Genomic DNA, 19393 nt, shown 5'->3' with positions numbered 1-19393 from the left:
TGTCAGCTGAAAGGAGAGACAATCTTCTCCAAAATATATTTGAACTCCCCCCCTTCAGGTGTAGGAGAGTTTCACTGTGGTACTCCCTCGTTCAACTACGTGAGAGTACCATCATCGGTTCACTGCTGGCTGCACTATGTGTGATTGTAGTCGGTTGTAGAACTGAGACAATATTTTGAGTGTGGATGACCATTCCCAAGGATCGATCCATTCATAATGTATCTTCAATCTGGCTGATTTTTGTTGGTTGCTACATTTTGTTGAGGAATGATTGGGCTTGCCACAATGGCAACAATTATGGAGATCAAAACACTGATCTTCCATATGACCGGTTCTTTGACAATGAGAACATTTCGGTTGGACATTAACTTCAGGTTGCGTGCAATTCTGTTTGTCTACAATTTTCTCAGAACCTACTGAGGTGAGTTGTTCAAGAAATCCTGCACTCACAAACTTAATTGGCTTGGAATAATCTGGGATATGTAAGTTGGTGTCATCAGTGACATATCCTAAGCCTCGTCGATTCTTGTTATTTTGAATCTCTTCCCAGGGCTTGATGATGGGTTTGGAAGAAATTTGAATTTGGTCATGAACAACTTCGCCACTTGAAGCTGTTTGGATGAGTGATTTGGAATCAACATCATTATCTTCATCTGTATGGTTGAATGACTTGGAAGAAGCACTGTTTTGTTGCAGCTCATCTCTTTGTAGTTGCGACTCTAGTTGAAGAAACTCAATGGTTTCATGTGTTTGTTGTAGATGCCGTGAAAGATCAGCAAGAGTTTCTTTGCTAATGTGCACCATGTCTTCATCACTGGAGATGATCAAACTATGAAGAATGTGTAACAACTGAATATGTTGCGCCATCTGAACTTGCTCACTTGAAGTCAGGCTCTCTTGTCGTAGATGTCGTGCTTTGAATTGTTTCACTTGATTTTGTTACTTGAATGACAGGCTCGCTTGCTATGGGACTTGAATGGCACGCTCGCTTGATTTGTTGCTTATTGTACTTGCTGAGAACACTTGCTAGAGTTGTAGAAATTTCTTGCTTAAACTCTGGAATTCACGCTCGCTTGATGACAATTGTGTTTGTGTGAATACTCACTTGCCTTACTTGATTACTTCACTCTCACTTGAATGAATAGCCACACTCGCTTGATGTTGATCTCAACTTGCTTGATTGGTGTTAGAGTGGAACTTGCTTGGTTGCTTTGATCGTTGCTGTAATGAACTTCACTCTGGCTCACTTGAAGTTTTGAACTTTGTACTATTTTGATGCAAATTTCTTGAATGAATACTCACGCTCACTTGCAGGAGATGTGAACTTGTTGCTTGTTTGTGTTAGAGTTAAAATTCGTGCATTCACTTGATTCTACTTAAAGGAAGGGTGTCAAACATTGTCGAAAATGCACCCAAAAAAAAACACTTAATGATTTTAATGACTCACTACAATGAATTCAATTTGACTCAATTCAAGACTTGGGTGTCGGTTTCAACCGAGAATGCACCCTTACAATTCAATGTAATTTGAGTTTGATTACAAGTTCAATAATGTTGATGTAGATTGTGCTTTGAAACCTTGAAGTTTACAGATTCATTAACTTGAATGTAGTGATGTAGACTTTGCTTTGAAACGCTGGAGTCTGCAGATTCATGAACTTGATTGTATTGAGTAAATTTGTTTGTTGAGGTAGAATGCCGATGTTGAAAATTTTGATTATTTGTTGTAGTGTTGATCTTGCAGCTATGTGTTGTGCTTGCTTTATGTATGCGATATTAGATGAAATTATTGATGTGTCACAACTAGACACAGATCAAAAAGAAAAAACATGAAGCCATAAAACACATGCACCATCAAACACACATAGTGTACCTTAGATCCCCTTATTCAATTTCAGGCGGATCTAGGACACAATCACCACAAAAATGATATGTTTTTATTAATGATTGGAGTACATCATTTCTCAACTTCTGAAGCGATGATAATGCCAAGCTGAAAACCCTTTGAAACAACTCGCTTTCAAAATCTGAATGGATAGTGACACGATCCCTCTCAAAGTAAAACAATACTTTGAATTACAACAACTTTCCCTTATCAATCCAAATACAAAATAAGACACTTATATCTCCACAAAATATTCTTCAAATTTACAAAATGTAATGCACCTTATCGCTCCAAATACAAATGGAAACACTCCTTAGTTCTTCAATCACAAAGAGCCAAAAACCATCCTTTCAACTCACAATCTCACCACTTTCATTCATATAAAAATGCATCTCCAATTTCATGTCAAGTAAATCCACTCACTGGGCAATTTCAACACATGCGGAAAAAAAACATTCACTTATGGTCATAAAACCATAGTCATGCCTCTCGCATTCATCTTATTCCTCCAAAAAAATATGATTTATTTGCAAATCACAATTACATTTAAAAAAAAAAACTCCAATTACCAAGTCCACTTTTAAATTTCACCAATCATTAACGCTGACTGGAACGCTGGAAATTAATAAAATCTGATGCCACATTCGTTCAACCCTGGAACGCTGGTTCATATCCGTTCAACGCTGGGGCAGTAAGAATCATTGACACACAGTTTATTCCTGTGTACACTCCAGAACTAACGCAGCTTGGAATCGATGACTGTCATCGTACTTTTCAGCCTCAGGAAATCGGTCCACTACTTCAACGCTGATCTGGTTCTTGCTGAACGTTGCAGAATCAACTTTATCAATCACTGCTTCAATAACCCAGCTCCAACTCCATTCATCCGCATCTGCCTCTGCACAACATGCTGTCACAGTTTGTCTCTGGGCCAATACACAGTCTCTCAATCCCAAAGTGAAAAATCGTGCGCTCAGTTCCCTGGTCAACTATGGAAGCGTGGTATAGGAACGAAACTGATGAGGATCAGAGGTTGCCTCATTACTCTGAGCTGCAGCAATACGTTTCTCTGGAAGGGCTTGCAGATTTGGGGGTATTATACTGGCACCTGGACGCTGATAAATATGAAACTGATCTAGAGCTGCAGCAAATTCGCGAGAACAGAGGGTATACATACATGGACATAATCACATGTTCTCCAGAAAAACTGCCCAACTATCATGAGAAGCTCAAGAAGACCTTTTTCGAGGAGCACATCCACAATGATGAGGAGATACATTACTGTTTGGAGGGCAGCGGATACTGTGATGTAAGAGACAGTAATGACAAATGGATTCGAGTTTGGTTAAAGAAAGGGGACTTGATTGTTTTATCCGCAGGCATCTATCATCATTTCACCCTGGATACATCCAACTACATCAAGGCCATGAGGTTGTTCGTGGGTGAGCCAGTATGGACTCCACACAACCGTCCTCAAGATGACAATCCCATTAGGAATCTGACTAGCTGTAAGCCACTGATTCATACAAGCGATACATTGTCGAACCACGGGGATAGACACTGATGGATTCAAAAAATTGGCAAGATTTCATGTACCTTGATTTCTTGGACGAGTTTTAAACCCAAAAAAAAGGTTAAAAAATTGGGAAAAGAAATGCAGTCGAATCGTTGGATGTCAAAATTCCTATTCTCTAACAGTCGTTTCTGCCAGGTTTTGAAGCTTATAATTCGTTAGGTGTTATTCATCGATAATTGAAGCCACAACTCAATAGAAAAATGCTATACAACCCCAACAGTAAATCTTTAACTGTCATAAATCTCGAGCGCAGTATCAAACCAGGCCAAAGAAAAAACAGAAAAATTCACCATCCCGCGGCTTTAAAATACTGAACACATATTTAAAGCAATTCAATAAAACAATTCGAGAAGAAGTTCAATTGTTGACCTTGTTCTATTTGTGCTATGATCTAAGCTCTAATTCCTTCACGCAGGTTACCATGATCTGAGCTTCTTCGACGCATGCAACTACTAATGCAATTGCCCAATGATGGCGAATTTGGACCGGTCCTCAAGCAATAAAAAAATAAACTGATCTGAACTTTGGTGGCTTTGGATGCAGCGTCACACAAGTCTAACCTGGCTCTGATACCACATTTTGAAAATGAAATTAACTCAAACAGATTACAGAAAAACACATATAAAAACTAGACACAAAATATGGGCAAAAAAGGCTTCAGCCTCATGGCTTCCTCAGGTATTTTCTCTCATTTTCATTCATTTTCACAAAATAATTGAATATAGTGTTACAAATAAATAGATGAGAGACAATTTCTCAAGATAGTGCGTGCTATCTTAGACACCTTTGGTTGAGATAATTTCTCACTAGACACACACCAATATAGGAATTACCTAAACTAACTCCTATCTTAGAGGAACAACCCAAGAGTTAGGCACAAATTCCTAACTTGGAATATTTAATTTATTTATTTATTTTTGGATTTATTATTGTTTTATGAGATAGGCTAACAACAAGTCAATCCATGTGAGAGATGTTCTCGAGTCGAACATGGAAAGACATCGCCTGATTACCAACCAATGATGTAAGTTGTTAACAGGCGCGAGAGGAATCACCGATAATGATGATGACCCTTAAGGTACTACAGTACAATTCACGTGGTGTGAATAAGGGACCTGGTATCGAACACCACACAAAATCTTTCGGTCGAAGGTCATTGATGTAAACCTGTCTCCGGAAGTGAGAAACTTGCCATTGAGGCATGCAAGCTTCAAAGTACTGAAAGGGTTTTTCCTAGATCAACTTCTTGGATAATGAGCTGATGTCGACAAGAAGCGATCCATCATAGGAGGGCCTTAGTGAATCCCACATCAATGACATGGAACAGAGCAAATCATTTTAATGGAGGTGAAAACGATCTGATGACATAAGGTTCAGGGTGGTGGTCATGAAAGAATGGAGCATAAATGTATTGTAGTGGATGAGACACGGGTGAATTCTCTGAGCGACTTCTCTTAAACATATCAGTGACACTGACATGATGGATTGGTAGCCTTAACCCCAAATATGGATGGTGTGATGGACGCATGGTGATATGACCAGTGAATGGAACAACCCAACCTGACTCAGATGCGGAGTGAAAGTGTCATGTTCAAGAGCGACTTACTACCAATAAAGTTTCTTCAAGTTTTCTTCCCAATTTTTCCCCAGTCATTGCTGACCAGTACCTCATTATTTTTGTCAAGCTTGAGGAGGATAACATATGCTTGTTCTATAATTTTCCCTTCGGGCAAACCCATCGCTATGTTTTAACGAGTCTAGCGATAGTGAAACTCGTTCTTGTCTGTATGGACAAGTTTTTCGCTATTTGGTTTTAACGAGTTTAACGACAAAGATAACTCAGTCCTTTTCAATTTTAGAGAGTCTAAAAAAGGGACATAAAGAAAACTCCAATAATCCTTTTTCGTCATATAATCCCTTGAGTTCGAAAAAGTATAAAACAATACAAAAGGGATGAATTTTCGGTACTTTTAACGAGCCGAACAAAACAAGCGCTCGATCTTTTTGTGTAATAATCCCTCAGGTCCAAAAAGATTAAAATCTAAAGGAGGGATAGCACTTCCAGTCACATTAACGAGCTGGAGAGGCCAATTGCTCGACAATCTTTTCATATTTTACGAGTCAGTTGAAAAGAGCTTAAAGGAGACTCGTTTTTCGAGGAACGAGTGATAAATTCGGGTAGCAGCTAATTCCAGGTAAGGTTTGGAATTTTCCAATCATGGCAGTGTCACAAGGATGGCTAACAGGATCACTCTTCGCAGTTGTTCCTCAAAAAGGGTAAACAATCAAATGGAGGTGAATGATCGGCCAATACAGAGTGGAGGTGATGATGAGAAAACGACTAAGGTTTCAAAGGCTGATGATAATGCATTCACGATGGTTATTTACCGGAAATTGGTTCATTTTTTAATGAGATTAAACTCAGGGGGAACATTTGCTCATTGCTTATGTTTATTTTTTAATGAGCTTGAATTCCGCGTTAAAACTGCTTGATGGCGGGTTTATTTTTTAACGAGCTTTAACCCTGCGGTAACACTGCTCATGGCAGGTTTATTTTTTAATGAGCTTGAACCCTGCGGTAACACTGCTCATGATAAGTTTGCATGCCCCCAGCATAATAATGCAAATCGAGGTGCATGCCCCCCAAGCTTCATTGCATTCATCTCGGTGGTTGGAATGAAGGTTTACCTTCGAGATCTTTGAAAGACTCGACTTTGATTTTACGAGATCGTAATCAAAGACTCGATTTGGAAAGGGAGTTGTTTCATTTTTTAATGAGGTTGACACAGTAAAAGAACTATGCTCATGACTCCTTGTTTCATTTTTTAACGAGGTCAACATGAGATAAGAACCATCCTCGAAAATTCATTGTATTTACAGTATTTGATAGAAAATCAAAAACTGAAGGATGATTAAGGTCATCAGGATTATCTTCTTGACAATCCGGAAGATGGGAACGATGGTGGTAATTTTCCCATGGCACCCCGTCAATTGTCATTGACTGAACAATTCCTTCGTCGGTGTAATGCACTTGCGACCAAGGATCTGAAGGGGTGCCATATTCCTTAGACCTATCTATCCAAACGCTTGATGAGCATTGATTTGGGTTTGCCTCCCTTGCCAAAGACATTGATTGCTACAATATTTCTATTAGGCTTGGAGGCAATACCTGCAGATGATTCATGTTAATATCGTTTTCTAAGATATTTTGAATAGAATATATCATATTGCAAGTTCCTACCGTCGCCACTTCCGCCAGATTGATTGGAGGTGGGAGAGCAAAAGTTCCCATTAATATAGGGTCTTTTAGTAGGCCTACTCCGATATTTTGAAGCGAATGGGGGCTTCCATGGATCATCGGAATGCTTCCCATAACTTGGGAACTATTGGGGAGAAATGTTTGTTGGTTGACAATTGTAATTCCTCCTTGAAAAGGAAATTCAATCTTCCTAAAGTAGGTCGACACAACCGCAGCCATAGCATATATCCAGGGCCTTCCCAGTAGGATGTTGTAATCGAGGTTTCCGTCGATTACTTCAACATCTATTTCTACTGTTTCCCCCCCCAGTTCAACTTGCAAGTTACTTAGAATCCCATATGGGGTATATGTTCGTCCATCAAATTCTTTTAATGTCGTTGAAGATCGCGACCAGGTTGGAGATCCTGCAGTTTTCCAGCAACTCATTGACATAATACATGTAGATGCCCCCTCATCAATAGTTGTTCGATGAATAGTTTTGTTGAGGGCTTTCACTTGAATGAGGAAAGCTAGTTGAGCTGGTAACTGAGGATCATATCCTTTGTGATTAAAGGACACAAGATTAGAATCCTTTGGGTCAATCCCACCTATTACTGATAATAAAGCCTGCTTTTGGGAGGGGCAATTTTGCAGCACCTCAAGTGTTGACATAGCAGATGGCGATTGGCCAGATCTTCCACTATATTATAATGATGTGTTGCTCTGGCATGAGGATTAAATTTCGACTTGTGTACTACTCCCTTCGGCGGTTTTATTGTTAGCTCTAGAATGATGGGTGGCGCAACTTCTGTCGAAGTTGTTGTCGAACTACTAGGTTGATCTTTATCCTTGTTGTTCGACAGCTGTGGATTCTCGCAATCTTTATTCCTTGTCGTTATCAAAGCATCATTATGTTGTTTTGAAACTGACAACATCAGTACTTGGGATGGGGAAGCATTGTCACTGGCAACCAGATTTGTTCCTGGATTTGGAAACGGATCAGTCAATACCACCGAGGTTTTTGAATTCTTGAAGAATTTTCTAAGCTCGGCTTTATATGGACAATCTCTTGTCCAATGATCCTCATCACATATAAGACATGGACGATTTGGTTTCTTATCTCCAAAAGGGTTTGCAGAAGATTTTTCAGGTGATGATTCCTCCTGTTTCTTCTTCTTCCCTTTGTTTTTCTTCTTGCCTCCTAGTTGCTTGGTTTCTTTGCCTTTATCAGTTGAGACGACATTTACTTCCGAGGCGGGAAGTTCTTATTTTGCATTTTTACTAGAAATCTTACGGGCCTTTTTAGATGTAGCCTTTGTCGATTTCGTGTCCGTTGTACCAATCACGCCATCGTCGGCATGAGAGTCATTGTTCGATTTAGGAGGAGGAACGGAAAATTCCAACCTGGGAGTGTCAGGGATTTTATCATAGAGCGTGCCAGACTGAGTATAAATCAAGTCTAAATATTTCGCACGAGCAATAACTTGCTCTTTAGTGACGACTCCTCCCTTTGCCACATATTTTGTAATGGAAGGTAATAATGACTTAATAAACCACTCAGCTAAAAGCTGATCAGGAACATACGATTTTACCATTCTATGATGACGTCGCCACTCATGAATATGATCGGATATGTGAGTGGCTGTCGTTTGCTTGATATTGGTGAGAAGTTCTGTTCCCATTTCGTACCTTATGGGTAACTGAAAATGGGCTAAAAAGGTTGTGGCTAGGGCACTGAAGTTATCAAACAAAGCTCTAGGTAATTCGATATACCATTTCGCTGCTGGACCAGTTAACGTTCTCTGAAAAAGGCAAAGCCTAATCGAATCATCGTTTAGGGTGTTTGATGAACACCACAGATGAAAGGTCATCACATGATTCGATGGGTCTTCACCCAAATTTCCATTAAATTTAGGAATATCTGACGGAAGTTTATGCAAAATCGCTGGCCACCAAGGGGCGTAAGCAATTGGATCGTTCGTTAGCCGATTTAGATCCGGTAACTCTAAAATTGCCACGAAGGGTAACTATTCATTCAGGTTTGGCAAAGCATACCTAGGATAAGATGGAATTTCCTGAGCAGTTGGTCTTTGCATACTAGCGTAATACAATTGATGTTGGTAACTCTGATAAGGTTGATGGGCATAACCACTGTAGAATGGTTGATTTTGACCGTTTTGAATATATGGTTGCCCATTATTTGAAAAGATTTGTTGGTCAGATCCTTGGTAAACTTGTTGGAATTGCGGTTGTTGATATTGCGCCAGCCATGGTTGTGAAGCCATGTGTTGTTGTCCAATACTGGCCGTTTGACCAAGATGAGGGGTAATTGTACCCGTTTGGGCCTGTGTCATTCCACTAGTTGGCGATTGTGGTTGAGTCGCAGGGACAAGAGGCTGTTGTATTACAACCTGAGAAACCTGAGGTTGGCATACGATAGGCAACGCTTGTACTTGCAACACCATCACAATAGCCGTCGTAATTGGTATATTTGGCATAGGTAAACATTGTTGCATTGAGTATACAACTCTTGGTTGTTGAGGCAGATTTGGCACCCAATCGCTAGATGTAATTCCAGCATAACCTGAATTTTGTTGTGAACTCTCGTATGGTTGTCCTCTCGTAGGAGACAATGAAAGGGTATATTGCCCCCCATACGGCGGTAATCCGGTACTCAAAGGAATTGTTTTTCCTTGAGGACCAGACTGCCCAAATTGACACCGTGAAGGATCAATTTGCTGAGACTCAACATAATAATTCCCGGATATTATTCCAGATGAACAAACGGGAACGGACCATACTGTCGAAATAGCCCCTGAGTGGGCCCCATCTAGCGATTAAGAGCTAGTTGGGACAAATGGTATGCCATCGAACATTGTTGGAGTGACAGCATGAAGTTCTATCATCGTTGTGTTAGATGACACAGTCCTAGATGTCGATGGTTGTTCAGACATTTCTAGTCTATCCAAAAGATTTCCTAGTGATTCTACGGGAGCTTCTCATAACGGTAGACTAATTTCTGATGAAGAAGGATATAGGGTGATCCCGACTCCAAATTGCGATGGAGTACTAGATCGAGGATCCTCCACAATCTCTTCTATAGCAATTAGACCAGGTGGAAGAGGAAGACCGTCAGGTCCGTAAAATATTTCTGGTGCCGAAGAAGGTATAGAATCTGCAGCGACAGATGTTTGGGGAATAACACCTTCCGAATCAGCTGTAGATGGAGCTGGTTCATTAATACAAGTGTTTACCTTCACACTAGGATCAGTTCTACTGTCCTTTGGTGGCTGCGGAACTTCTTCTGTGAAGGGAGGGATACCAAAAATGTTTGGAGTAACCGGAGTGTCCGATGGTGTTGTAGCACTTGTTCTAACTTTACCAGGGGATTTGGAACCGGTTAAACGAGTTTGCTTTGTCCGTAACAGTTTTGGTTCTGGAGACAAGGACGGTTTACTCGTAAGCCTCCGTGAATGATGGGGTTTCAATTGACTTTCTTCCACGATTGCGGATTACTCGATCAACTAAAAATCAAGGGGAAATATGTTTCCGAATTAAATGAAGTTTAGACGCTTCGACACAACTTGCTCTTTCAATTTTTAAGAGTCGAGAAAAAACAAAAGATGACTCTAGTCGCCTTTAATTTTTAATGAGCCTGAAGTGACAAGTGCTCAGATGGACCTTTTCCTTTAAGGAGTCTGAAAAGGAACGAAAGAGATTACTCTGGAAATCTAGACAGAGGGATTACTAAACCAATCGCAAAACTGCAGAATACTTTTTACGGTACGACAGTCAATCTTCCCAAATGTTGTGTTCAGTGCATTGCGATCAATAGGGCGACAGACACGGCTTCCTATGGATAAAGGATAAATCCTATTGTGGTCTCCCAATATATACTCGACGGTATGTGGGAGCACAAGTCCGTACTGGCACTTATCGTCTCAAAGTGGAGGAATCACCCAACCAGCAATGAAAACAACAGTTACCAGGCTTTACGACGCCGGAATACGTCTCTAGCTTAGACTTCTAAATGTTGTGCGTTAGGTTCCAAAGTGTTTTTAGATTCATTAAATTTATTTTACAGTTGATCTTGCTTAAGAAATTTGCCTTTCAGGTTCACCGCGTGATGTAGATGTACAATTCCTAAAATGCAACCTAAGATGATAAACAATCGTTTAATCTTCTTTTTTGCAATGAAAATCCTAGCTACTAAGGAAAGAGAGATGACATTCTTTCAACATAGAGCAGAGAGCACACACTATATGCATTTTCCTAAATCAAACCAACAAACAGTCTAATGCAAATGCACATGCATGTATTTTTTTTCAGCCTTCTTAATGAATGATAAAAAGAAAGCTAAGCGCAAATCTGAATTAATTTTCAAAGTGACATTACTAACAAGTTTCTTTTTAGGACAAAATGAAGACAATGACGACACTTTGCAATTTGGGATTGGAAAATTGCTTTCGAAACTTGAAAAACTACTAATTCAAATCAAATACAAGAGTAACGGTGTAATCGACTATCAATAACAATCGGATTCTCTTCTATGACTGAAAACTACACTCGCGACACTTTCAAATCAAGAAACGACAGTTCAATTACGCTACTTCTTTGTAAAAGAGAACTGAAAATGGATCACAATACATAAAAACATTTACAGTTCTTTGCACAATGGAGGCGGAATAATGGTAATGAAGGGGGTTCCAACATAGGTATACTGACTATAGACAAGAAAACTCCTGAATACAGCTGAAAAGAGTGAACATAGAAACCAAAATCTAAGAGCAGAAGAGGTCTTGTCTGATCAGCGCACCTGTAACACAGTGAAAGTGAGATGCAGTGCACCTACTACACACACGAAGTGCGATGCATCCAGATTTAAAAGAAGAGACAGTGCGATGGTCCAGGAACGAGACTTCAACTGGGTTCCGGGTCACAGTTTGCAGCTCAATTCAGGAATTTAGGCCGAGCAAGTGGTAATCAGTAAATAAATCACAGGGGTAGATCTAAGGAGGTTACTAGAGCCACCACAGTGGCAATTAGAGAGATTGTAAATCAATTGTTTAGTTCATAAACAAAACCCAGAGATAGACTGAAGCAGCATTGATCTACTTTGCACTTGCATAGCAAATGCAGTTCGAAGGCTAGCTGGCTTGAATTTAGGCTCCGTCTGTAAGTTTATAAAGCAAACAAATGTAGACAAACAAATAATCTATTAGCTCCCCAGTGGAGTCACCATTTTGTTATCGGGAAATCTAGTGTCTATGCAAAGCTGCTAGTCCCACTAAGGCTGGTAGCTACCTTAGAAACAAACAAACTAAAACCACTTTCATTTTCCTTTATGAGAAGTAGATAAGAGGGGAAGGAAGGAGACCAACCTCTGTCTTGCGCTAGGTTCCTTACTTGATTCCTCTCCCTTCTGATAGAGCTTTGCCACCCACTTCCTCGTTTACCTAGCTTCAAAGAGCACCTGTAGAATCAAAGCAGCATAACACTATCCAAGAACATAGATCTACTATCATAAACAATATAGGACCAGATATATATTCACCACACAAATGCATATATCATCAATCATACAAGAATGTGGAGGAAAACTTGAATAGCTTTATTAATAATCAAGAATAGCAAAGAGGATTACAACCAATTTTTCTGACCCAGCATCATCCTCTCAGCAAGAAAGCCCTTCTTCACCTCATGAAAAGCTTAGATCACCCAACACTATGATGTTACACCAAGAAACCAGCAGCACTTCCTTACAAGATACAAAATTCCAGCCTCTGGATCTCTGGGATGAGGGATCCATATATAGATGTTTGCAAGGGGGTGAGTCAGCTTTTGAGATTTGATTAGTGTCCTCTCTCTCATAGTTCTTGATTCCACTTGGAGATTGATGATCTCTTACTCATCCCTGGGCGAATGCAGAGAGGCAAGTGTCACAGGAGAAGTTTTTGGAAGATTCCATGATCCTCCACCTCACAGATTGACCCTGCCATTTGTCCACTCTCGCCCATCGCACCCCATAGAAGGGCGTTTAAGTATGCATCGCACCTCCTGTGTGCATTTATGTGGGATGCAGCGCACTTTGACCATGGAGTAGGTGTGATGGTCCAATTTTGACCAGTTCTGAGTAGTTTTTCATGGAGAACTTCTGGGAGATGATGTAATCAGCTGACCTTGTTCTTTTAGGGGTTGGAGCAACACTTTTAGGGACTTAAGATCCCTTGGTTTATGGACACTTATGATTGGGGTTTCAGTGCCCAAAAATGTCTACAACACTATGTGATGTCCCCTACTGTTTGGAAATAGATAAATTCACATGAGTTGTCCCCCTCCACCATCACTTCTCGTGCTTGGGATGGACACTCCTCCGAAACCCTTGGCATGTACCACAATTCTTCAGTGACTCTTGCGGGCAAGACTGTCCATGTCAATATCGAAGTCATCGATGCCCATTTGGATTACAACATTCTCTTAGGTCGTAGTTACACATAAGCCATGTCAGCTATCGCGTTTGCGATGTTCTGCAAGATGTGCTTCTCCCATGAAGGTAAGATCATTACCATCGATCAATTGACATACTATGAGCTGGCATCCGTGACCTCCCCTAAGTCCATTATCTTTTCAATATTCGACAATCATTCTTCAACTCCTTACACAAGTTTCTCACCCAAAGTCTATAAGGATTCCTCATTGTTAGATGCCTTCCCTGGTCCTCCACCTCCGATTTCAAAACCTACTTCCATGATTGTTTGCATGTTACAAGTGTCACGGGTTTCCCTTAAACAGTCTAGTACACTTGATCAACAGCCAGCTCCTCAACATCCTGTTATTTATCTTCCAGCTGAACCCTCTGGAACCACTCCTCTATGACCTCCTCCATTTATGGGTGCCTCTTCTATTTTCCCACTAGGAATTGTTCCTCCAAGTCTCAACCATCCAGGAGCTATTCCTCTAGGACATTATCCTATTGGCCAGATAACTTTCTTATTTGCACCTCCAAGAGTTTTTTATGTACCTGTCATGACTTCGTTGGTCCTTCCTAACATGACTCTAGGGATCCCAGTATGGTACATTGACCCCCTGCAAACATTCTTCCTAGTCATCCAAGACCATATCAAATTTTCACCAATTTAACTGATCCCCATGACCCCTACCATTGCTTCAGTGCCACTACAACCTCAATAGGAACCAACTCCTATTTTGAAAGCAATTGGCCAGGGGGCAAAGCCAAAAGGAAACGTTGAAAGGACAAGGCTCGCCAACTTCCTCCAGCCCCTAAGGCCCCAAAGTCGACACCCCCGTGCACTTTGTGTGGCATTGTTGGGCACACCACCAATAATTGTCCTAAAATTCCTCAACTTAAACCGTTGGCTCATGAAGCATTCCCTAAGTCGAATATACCAGAAGTCCATATTAACATATCAGTCCGACCTAAGAAACTCAAAACGCTTCGCACAAACCACCATTTTGCCCTGTGTGACCTTCATGGTCACTATTCCCATTGTTGCCCTCATCTCGATGAATTCCATGATTGCATTTGGGTGATTCGTGAATACGAGGCCAATCATAATGGAGCCTCTACTCCTCTACCTGTGGATTTTTGTACCACTAGTCAACTATTATAGGAAAATCTGGCCCTACTATTGTGATCCATCCTCCCAATGTCGAGATGACACACACCACATGCCCCATTCTTTACCCGGCGTCATCCTTGAGTTCCTCGCAGGAAAACCTTTCTAATGTTTCTACGCACATTTCTATCGAACCTCCTTTGAAAGAATCCCAGATCTCAACATCATTAGATCCTCCATCTACCAGCCTCTCGTCTACCATTCAAGACGATGCGTATGTGAACCTTATTTCTTAGGTTGATGCACCAGGTAATGCCACCGCATCATGTAGTCAATATTCCTCTCATTCACCCATCTCCCAGCCTGATGAGGACAACATTGAAGCTATGTCTACCCCTGATTACCTCTACCCTTAAGTAAGGGGGCATTTCTTCAGAGGATTTTGAAGGCCATTTCCTTCTTAATTATCCCAATGCAGTCTAACTCAAGAAATGTTTCTCACAGCACATCCCTTTAATTTTCATGTCTTTATTTCTACCATGTAGTTTAGGTAGATCACATCATCTCATTCGTTGTCTTATGCACCTTTCAGGTGGATCCATCATCCACACCATATATCGGTCATGCCTACGATGCAAGTCGATTCTCCTGGAATCTAGCCTCGACATCCTAGGCCATTTTTACTCCCTTTCATATGTTAGTCCTTTCAAACAGCATGTGCATTGGATGTTCCACCGATAATCAGGCTAAATATGATGTAGTGATAGGTTTGTTAGTCAATGCCCTTGCTCATCGCATCCTTTATCTTCATGTTCGTTTAGATTCCTTGCTACTTGTCATGTAATAGAATGGTGTGTATCATGTGCATAACCAAGTCCTATTTAGAGAATATCTACGAGTGAAGCTATTGGTACGTGAATTTGAAACCATTACATTCAGTCATGTGCCTAGAGCCCAAAATCACTAGGTAGATACATTCCAAACAACATTCTATATTGGCATTTATCACATGTATAACACAAAATATAGCCACACAAATGGTGAACCATCATCATCATATAAAATGGATAATCATATTATGTATCATAAAAGTGTTTGGAGCCATAGCTCTAAATGCATCAGACATGCCCATAGCATGTTACAAAAATCACAATCAAAGGGACCTATATGTCCCTGCATCTAGCCATTGTCAAGTGGATCTCGTGCCAGAGGCTCTGCCCACCTACAAGTAGACCATGTACTGCCTGACTTGCCATCGCCACACACCGCATGATTGCAGGTTTTAACCCCGCACAGAAATTACCTGCATACAAATTCTAAAACACAGAAAATAAACAATGCAAGAGAATAGCACATAAAACACATATACACAAAGATTTTCCCCTCGATCCCAAAACCGGGACTACCAACTTGATTTTTCATTATGTTCCTTTCAATGTTACCATACATATTTATACATGCCGAATCATCCAATACCATGGACTGAAAACTATCACGTCGAAAACCATGGACCGAAAACCATCGCATCCAAAACCATGTGCAAAAATCATGCACAAAACCATAGGTAGGTCTGCCAAACCTAACATAGGGTCCAAAACCAAAATTTTCTGGGGCGGTGCCCCCAACCACATAAAGTGGGGTTACCTGTACCCCTCAAACCCCCCGTGACTCCCTTCGCTATGCAATCGGTGAAACAAAGAGGGGCCTCTGCCCCCCTTCTAACCCCCCAGTTAACTACGTGGGCTAGTCATGGAAAGAATATAACACAACCCAACATTCTCCCACTTGTTTTCTTCTTTCCACAGGGGACCACAAGAGATCTTAGTCATTTATCCAGCCCTGCAATGCCCATTGTTTCTCTACACCAAGAGAACTTCTCAGAGCTCATAGATTTTGTCAATGCATCTGCAGTATTCTTCAATGTGTCCACCTTTACCAGCAAAACCTTTTTGTCTTCTATCGTATCCCTCACAAAGTGATACTGAACATTAATGTGCCTTGTCTTTGAATGATATGCAGGGTTCTTTTCCAAGAAAATTGCACTTTGGCTGTCACAGTCTATCCTTATAGCTCCCTGTACTAACCCCATATTTGAACACAATCTGTACAACCAAACTGCTTCCTTGCTTGCATGAGTGGCTACCATGCATTCAGCCTCTATAGTTGATAGCACCACTACATATTGTTTCTTAGTCATCCAACTGACTACATATCCAAATAGGTTAAACACATACCCACTTGTAGATCCTCTCTGATCCAGATCTCCAACCCAATCTACATTAACAAAGCCATGAATATCCAACATTTTGTCCAATCCTGGTCTTCCATGGTAGCACAAACCATAATCACTAGTGCCACGCAAATACCTAAAAAGTCGCTTCGCTGTTGTCCAGTGCTTCTTCCTTGGTTTTGACATAAACCTCTTCAATACTCCCACTGCATGTGCAATGTCTGTCTAGTACAGACCATCACATACATTAGGCTACCGACTACACTTGCATATGGAATATGGGACATGTCCTCTTCCTCTTCTTGTATCTTGTGACACTATTCAGTAGATAACTTTAGACCTACAGGAATATCAACCTTCATCGGTTTACTATCCTGCATATTAAACCTCCACATATTGTCTCGACATACATCCTATGGTTTAACCAGAGCTTCCTCTTTGTTTGATCTCTTTTAATTTCCATGCCCAAAATATAGTTTGCAGCTCCAAGATCTTTCATGTAGAATTTGGAGGAAAACGGGTCTTCAAAACCTGGATAATTTCTTTTTCATTTCCAACCAACAACATATCATCCACGTACAAGACCAGATAAATAACATGGTCAGCAATTAATTTAAAATACAAACAGTGATCTGCTTTACTTCTGGTGAAGCCAAGTCCCCATATAAATGTATCAAATTTCTGATGCCACATCCTTGGTGACTGTTTTAACCCATACAGACACTTCTTTAACTTGCATACCAATTATTTCTTACCCTTCACCACAAAGCCTTCAGGTTGCTTCATGTAGATCTCCTCTTCTAGATCCTTGAGAAGAAATGTTGTCTTCACATCCATCTATTCTACCTCAAAATCAAAAGCAACAACAACATATAAAAACAATCTAATAGAAATTAGCTTGGCAATAGGAGAAAAAACATCACCAAAATCAGTTCCCAGCACCTGGGAATAAACTTTTGCTACCAACCGAGCTTTGTATTTCTCCACCTTTCCTTCTGCATTTGTCTTCTTCTTGAACACCCATTTCCTACCAATGGGTTTCCTTCCAGCCGGCGACTCCACTAGATCCCAAGCCTCATTTTTTTGCAAAGATGTCATTTCATCAACCATGGCCTCTTTCCAGAGTTTTCCATCCTCTAAATCTATTGCCTCCTTCACAGTTCTGGCATCATCATCAGTAATAGATAAAGCAAAATTTGAATAGAAATCAGATGGACTATACCTTTATGGCTGCCTTCTTTCTCGAACTAATCTTCTTACGCCCGAAATTTGTGGTTCTTCATCTTCTGATTCCTCCTCTATTGTAGAGTTTGGTTCTTCCTCCTTTAGCTCAAACTCTAGTTTCTCAGGTTCCTTTGGATGGACTTCATGTTTAATAACATCTTTCACCTCTCTGAACTCCACATATCGGTTGTACACAACCTTCCTTGTTACTGAGTTCCAAAGCTTATAACCCTTTAAACCATCCTTATACCCAATAAAGATATACTTTTCAGATTTACTATCCAACTTGGTTCATTTCTCCTTTGGAACATGTACACGTGCATCACATCCAAATACCCTCAGATGTGAAAGAGAGGGCTTCTTACCAGTCCATACCTCTTGTGGAGTCTTATCCTCCAATGCTGATGGAGGTGATCTATTGACCAGGTAACATGCTATCTCCACCGCCTCTGCCCAAAATTCCTGTCCTAACCTGGCACCACTGAGCATGCTTCTTGCCCTTTCCATCAACATCTTTTTCATTCTTTCTGCAACTCCATTTTGTTGAGATTTATATGGAGTAGTCTTCTCCCATGATATACCACTCTTCTTACAGAATTCTTCAAATTCCTTATTGCAAAACTCTCCACCGTTATCTATCTTCAACACCTTTATCTTCTTCTCTATCTGGTTTTCCACCAAAGCCTTAAATTCTTTAAACCTGTCAAAGACTTCATATTTCTTCTTAAAGAAATATATCCATGTATTCCTTGATAAGTCGTCTATAAATGATACATAGTACATAGACTTACCCAGTGATGGAACCTTCATAGGTCCAAACACATCACTGTGCATAAGCTCTAATATTTGTTTTGCGCTCTTACCACCAGAGGGGAAACTCACCCGATTCTGCTTCCCATATACACAATTTTCACAGAAATCAAAATTGAGAGAGCTATTACTCATACCTTCTACCATACCTTTAGCATGAAGTATTCGAAGACCCTTCTCTCCAATATCTCCAAGCCTTTAATGCCATAGCATGGTCTTCTCTCCAGAGACCACTAGATTTTCTACTCCACTTTTAGTAACCACAGAACTGTTCCACCGATCAACAATAGGTCTACCTTGCATCTTGTAAATATTTCCAATTCGATCTCCCTACATCAATACCAGTGCCCCCCGAACCATATTGCAGGTATCTTTCTTGAGCTCTGTTTTTACACCTACATCATCCAACTTGCTTACAAAAATCAGATTTTTGGCTAATGCAGGAATATGCAGAACACCCGGAAGGGTTCTAATCCTTCCACCTTGCAACTTCAACTTTATTTTTCCACGACCAACAATTCTAGCCTTCCTGTCATCCCCCAAGAAGACATCACCACCATCATATTTCTCATACTCGCAGAACCACTCTCTATGGGGAGTAAAGTGAAAGGATGCACCTGAGTCAATCAACCATCCTCATGATCTACATGTGTACTTGAAGAAGCCAACTACACATCCCCACCTTCATTTGAGGTGGTTTTCACCTTTGCAGAAAGAGCGTCATCAGATCCCTTTCCTTTATCAGGATCTTTAGATTTATAGTCCCTTTTGTAGTGCCTTCCTTTCCACATTTCCAGCACACCACCTTTACAGGTTTTCCTGGAGATTTAGATCTCCCACTCGATGACTTATT

General features: G+C 40.6%; 1 pseudogene; it reads left to right on the top strand.

The window, feature by feature from the left end:
• Positions 1–2865: 2865 nt before the first annotated feature.
• LOC149209626 (acireductone dioxygenase 2 pseudogene) lies at positions 2866–3449 on the top strand (annotated as a pseudogene).
• The last annotated feature ends 15944 nt before the right edge of the window (positions 3450–19393 follow it).

Source organism: Pinus tabuliformis, chromosome 1_2 (assembly GCF_031772625.1).
Source record: "Pinus tabuliformis cultivar Carrire ecotype Pingquan chromosome 1_2, CPIR1, whole genome shotgun sequence".
Classification (NCBI taxonomy): Eukaryota; Viridiplantae; Streptophyta; class Pinopsida; order Pinales; family Pinaceae; genus Pinus; species Pinus tabuliformis.
The sequence above is the reverse complement of the archived record's forward strand: the minus strand, read 5'-3'. Positions and strand labels throughout refer to the sequence as shown.